Source organism: Mesocricetus auratus, unplaced genomic scaffold, assembly GCF_017639785.1.
Source record: "Mesocricetus auratus isolate SY011 unplaced genomic scaffold, BCM_Maur_2.0 contig_7_pilon_obj, whole genome shotgun sequence".
Taxonomy (NCBI): domain Eukaryota; kingdom Metazoa; phylum Chordata; class Mammalia; order Rodentia; family Cricetidae; genus Mesocricetus; species Mesocricetus auratus.
Genome location: NW_024430802.1, coordinates 1 through 5,750, shown reverse-complemented (window position 1 = coordinate 5,750; position 5,750 = coordinate 1). Strand labels below are relative to the sequence as shown.

At 37.6% G+C, this 5,750-nt stretch overlaps 1 long non-coding RNA gene across 1 annotated transcript; it reads right to left on the bottom strand.

Moving 5' to 3' along the window:
- Positions 1 to 238: 238 nt before the first annotated feature.
- On the bottom strand, positions 239 to 5,623 carry LOC121138103. Its single transcript, XR_005875295.1, has 2 exons — positions 5,158 to 5,623; positions 239 to 1,802 (listed from the first exon to the last, which is right to left on the bottom strand). It is a non-coding gene; the product is annotated as an uncharacterized LOC121138103 (long non-coding RNA).
- Positions 5,624 to 5,750: the final 127 nt, after the last annotated feature.

Sequence of the window (5,750 nt, the reverse complement as noted above, 5' to 3'; positions counted from 1 at the left end):
AACAAAAAATGCAAGACATGGAAGAAAAAATAAAGCAAGCAATGGAAGAAGAAACGAACCAAAAAAGGCAGGAAATGGAAGAAAAACAAACCAAAAAAGGCAGGAAATGGAAGAAAAAGCAAACCAAAAATGCAAGAAATGGAAGAAAAAGCAAACCAAAAAATGTAAGAAATGGAAGAAAAAACAAACCAAAAAACGCAAAAAATGGAAGAAAGTAAAAACCAAAAAATTCATAAAATGTAACAAATGGACATGTTTTTATTTTTATTTTTACAAGGGATTACAGTTAAGAGATTGCATGAATCTCAGAAGAGACTTTGAACCTTACACTTTTAAGTAAGTTTGAGACTGTTATAAACTATGCGGACTTTGATGTTGAACTGAATGCATTTTTGCATTATGATATGACTACAAGTCTTTGGAGCCAGGAGGTGGAATGTGGTGGTTTGAAAGAAAATGGCCTCCAAATGGAGTGGCACTACTAGGAGGTCTGGTCTTGGCAGAGCAGGTATGATCTTATTGGAGGATGTATGTCACTGTGGAGTTGGTCTCTGAGTTCTCATATATGCTCAAGATACTGGCCAGTGACTCAGACCACTTCCTGTTGCCTGCAAGACATAGGACTCTCAGCTTCTTCTCCATCACCTTCTCTGCCTGCCTGCTGCCATGTCCCACCATGATGATAATGGATTAAACTTCTGAAAATGTAAACTACCCCAATTAAAATTGTTCCTTTATCAGAATTGCCATGATCATGGTGTCTCTTGACAGCAACAGGAAGATTCTAATTTCTTGAGTGACAGCTGAATTTATCAAGGAATAAAAGAAGTTCTTTCATGTAGGCAGAGGAATTAACATTATATTACAAAACATTTAACTAACATCATTATAATTCCAAAGCTAAGTAAGCCTGTGTTTTAGCATAAAAATGCCTAAACTGACATTTATCCTAGGTGTTGCTGAAGGCCAGGGTGTAATGATTTCACTAGACCCAAGATAAATGATACATGGGTGTTTATTGGGGGACACTTTCACAGATAATAATAATAAAGAACAGGGGAACATTTCTTTGTCCTTCCAATCAGATCCCCTGACCCAAGAGAAAGAGCCCACGAGAGAGACCGCGTCTCACGCTTTCCTCTTTCCACTTCTGTTAGCCTGAAGCCAAGCCTAAAGGGATGTGGTCACCTATGCAGGTTCACAGGCAAGATGCCACTACAGGTTGCCCTTGGCTTACCTTGCACACCATCATCCAGAAAATATACGATGAGCATCCACTATAAGCCAAGATTTACAACAAACAAAAATCAATTTCTTTTAGGATGACCTGACATTTCAAGTCTAAATAAAAGTCACGTGCCACAGAATGCTCTTGTCCCTCATGTGGCACATGTACACAGTGGTCCCACCAGACTGCTGGACATAGTGCTGTGGTAGAGTACAGGGATTGTGCAAGCATAGAGTTTGTGTGAGCACAGGACTGTAGTGTTTCTCAAGTGAAAGTTCAAAGACCACATTTCTCAGGTTGTGTCCCTGTCCATAGGCAAAACACAACTATATGTGTCAAATGGAGGGAGTGTTACAGGTTATATTGGTGAAATAAAGTCAAAGGATGAGATTTTACCAAAGATTAATTCACCTCATTCAAAGTTTTTTCCTCAATTTCTGCCCAAGAATACATTTCAGGGTGTGTGACATCAAGTTTCTCAGGGTATTGCTGTCTTTCTTTAGTTCTCGAGTTTTCCATGCTGCCATAAGACAACTGTGCATTTATCATAGTCTTCTCTCCGTGTGAGGCAAATCTGCAATTAAAGATGCTGTTATTGAAATGACCTGACTACCAGTTACTATCCAGTAGAGTTTTGTTCATTTCTCACTCAGAACTTTTCCAAAGACTTACACTTAGAAAGTAAAGATGTAAGCATTTTGTCATTGGTCAGTTTCTCTTGTTACTAATTCTATTTAATTCGGTTTCCCAAAAGAGTGGCAACATGAAAGTTCTTTTCTACACATCTCCTTAATCAGACCAGGTAATTTAAAATTAAATAATTATGAAAAAGTTGGTTAGCTGAGTGTGGTGGCACATGCCTTTAATCCCACTCAGGAGGCAGAGGCTAGCCTGTTCCATGTGTGAGTTATAGGACAGTCAGGGCTGTGTAGAGAGACCCTATCTCAACAAAAACAAAAGAAAACAAAATTAAAGATAAAGAAGGTTACTGTTTACAGGTTTATAGACTAGTTGATAAAACTGTGAAATAATTTATAAATTTACTAGAAATAAAATTCTATTTTCACAAAATGTTATGCTGATCACCTTGAGATATTTTCCAAATACCATGTGTTGCTAACTCTAAGAGTGGGCCATGAAGTCTAATATATGTTACCACATAGTATTTGAGACAGAGTTTTGGACAAATTTTTAGACGGGATTTCAACCAGTAGCTCAGACTGGCCTCTAGCCTGTGATGGTCCTCCTGCCTCTACCTTTCCAGTGCTGAGAACACAGTGTTCCTCCACACCTGGATGCTATTGCATTGTTAAACATGTTTTCTATGATATTTTCCATTCATCTTGTGCATTATTATATAGATTTTATAAACATTTTACATACCATTTGGAACAGTAGGGATTACTAATTAGCTAAATAAAAAATAATACATTTTCATCATAGAAATTTGAATTACTTTTATCTATGTTTGAGAGAGGTGCTATGTAGACAGTAATGAGTTTCTAGTTCACTTTTTATTTCTTGCTTGTTAAGACTAAAACCACATCTGGTGTGAGACTAATCTTGTTAGCTGTTGCAAGACCTGGGATGAACCCTCAACAGTACTAGCAGCATACACTTAAAACATTTTGTAGCTCAAGAAAAATACTCATATTATAATTTGTTCATGAAATTGGGAATTAAGATACATTTTCTTGATATTTAGAAATGCCAGAGTTTGTATGTTTTTATTTTAGTTTGGGGGAGACAAGATCTCATTATATAGCCTTGATTGTCCTGAAACTCACTATTTAGACCTACCTGCCTCTGCCCCATGAGTGCCAGGATAAAAGACAAGTATCACCACACCCGATTAAAGACATTTTTTAAGTTCCTTCACCATTTAGTTCTATGCTGAAGAACTCATTGAAAGTAAATGAAAATCTAGAAAGTTAGGGCTGAATAATATTCTATAGTGTATGTGTACATTTTCATTATTAGTCATATGTTGATGGACTTACAGGTTTATTTCATTTTTTTAGCTATTGTGACTACAGCAGCAATGAACATGGATGGGCAGATATGTTTGTGGTGGGATATCTTTGGGCCAATGCCTCGGATTATGCAGTGTTTTTAATATACTATGTTACATATTATGCTATGTTTTTCATGTTTTGAGAAGCTTCCACACTAATTCCCCCATCTAGTCTTCTTCTATATTCCATTGGTTTGCATGTTTGTCTTTATGCTGATGTGATAATTTTTTATCACTATGGCTCTGTAGTATATTTTGAGGTCAAAGCCTCCAGCCATGTTCTTTCTGTCAGGAGTTACATTGGCTAGCTGTGGTCTTTTGCGTTCCCATATGAATACATGGATTCAGGTGGAAGTAAAGACAGAAAATAGGGAGGGCCCCAAGAGACAGGGAAGAAAAGAGGCTTTAGAAAAAGGGGGTGGGAATGAAAGATGAAACTGGAAGGGAGAATATTGGCAGCCACACTAAGGAAGGGAGAGCTCAGAGATGAGGAAAAGGAGACAGTCAGTCAAAATGAAATAAATTACACATTGAAATCTGCTGCATTGTAAGCTAATTCTTAAAAATATAGTTAAAGATAATGAAATATGATCGCTTAGAGTTAATTGAACTTAAATATAGCTCCTGTTTTTGTTATGTGAATGCAGAAAAGTACACACAGTGGATGAAATGGCTGTGGATGGACGCAAACAAATAGCATATCATTCCAGTGACACACACTAGGAACCCACAAGAAAACAGCCAGGATTTTAAAATAGTACTCCTTGCAGCATTAATTAAGATGCAACACCCTCAAATCATTGCATTTGGTTATTAGAAAAATCTAATTGGTGTCTTGCAGCCATTAAGCTGTGGTTTAGAACAACACCCTTTATGTTATAATTAATTAGTCATGGTTGATAAAGTGTGGTATTATCCCTAAACTTCCACACCTAATAAAGCATTTTCCCCCTAAGAAGTTGAGTCTACAATGACAAGATGTCCCTACATTTGTGCAGTAGAACTGGCATTACGTACTTTAAGCTGCAAGAATCTTTTCTCCATGTCAATTTTTTTTCCTGCTGTGACTCTGTCCTTGTGTTTCTTCTTGCTGTCAGCTCCTCTTAAAGACTACTAAGTTTATAGTCCACACTTATATTTTTTCTATAACTAGATCACAATAATGGTCTTTGAGTTCCATTACTCCTTTCAGTTGAGTCAGCTAAAACCTGAATTTCTAAAAGCCTTCCAGAATCTACATTAAGAAGAAAACATATCCTTAAAAATACATGCATGGAGGAAACTCAATACACCTGCGTGCCATGTCCAAGCCACACCTGCAGGATTTTACTCCTTGCTGTGGGCATCTTTTCAAATGATTATGTGCAAAGCAACTATTACTTTGCTAAAAAATTAGCCCTGTTAGGAACAGGAAGAGTCATAGTGCCTTCTTCACCTACTCCCCCATGATTTGTTTACACTTCATTTGCATTGAATTGTCCCAGGCTGTTGAGTAAATGAACAATTAGTTGAGACCAATTGTTGAAACTGAGTTCATAAAAATGAATTTTCTTTCTTCTCTCACTAAGAGTACTGTCCCCAATGCATACGGATGCCAGGCTGATGACACCAGGGTCCCCCAATATGACAGACACAACTTCAACTGAAAAGGCCTTCAAAATCTGATGTTATTCCTCTCCTGGAGAAACGCTTGCTTGTTGTGATTTTCATGCTTGGTTGTCAACTTGGCAATGTCTGGAATGAACTAAAACCTCAAAATGGAGGGCACACCTGTGAGTGATTTTTCCTTAGTTTGAACCAGGAAGAGCCACTTCTAATCCAGACTTTTGAGGTACAAAGACATGTGATTAATCCAGATCATATGAGCTAGGCAAAGGCATGCCTTTAATCTGGATCTTGAGGTAGGAAGACATACCTTTCATCCAGATAATATAACTGGGAAAACCTTCTCTAATCTGGGCCACACCTTCTGCTGGAAGCCTGTATAAGGACATGGAAAGAGGAAGCCTTTGCTCGTTGCATGCTTGCTTCCACCTTGATAGCAAGTCCATTCCTTCACCAGTATTAGAGCCTGATTCTTCGGGATTCCAGCCTATATAGAAAACCGGCTGAAACAGCAACCACTGGATTCTCACACTTTCTATTCATAGCCAACCATTGTTGGCTTAGTTAGACCATAGCCTATAAGAATCCCATATACATAAATGTAGCCATCCTAAAAGTTCTTTTACTTGGAAATGAATCCCTTTTGTATATCTATAAAGAGTCATTCTATAAGTTCTTTCACTCTGGAAAACTCTGACTAATACACTTGCTCTTCATGTTGGTTGACTGGGGACATGATTGAGAACAAGGAGACAGGAAATCTTTAAGAGGCAGCCTGTACTTAGTAAAAGAAAGTCATTTTCTAAACACCTTCTAAGTGAAATGGCTAATTGACAATTGTAACAAATGTGGTGTTGTTCTGTGAGCCATTAGTTGTGGCCAGTAGCATTTCTTTTAAATTTG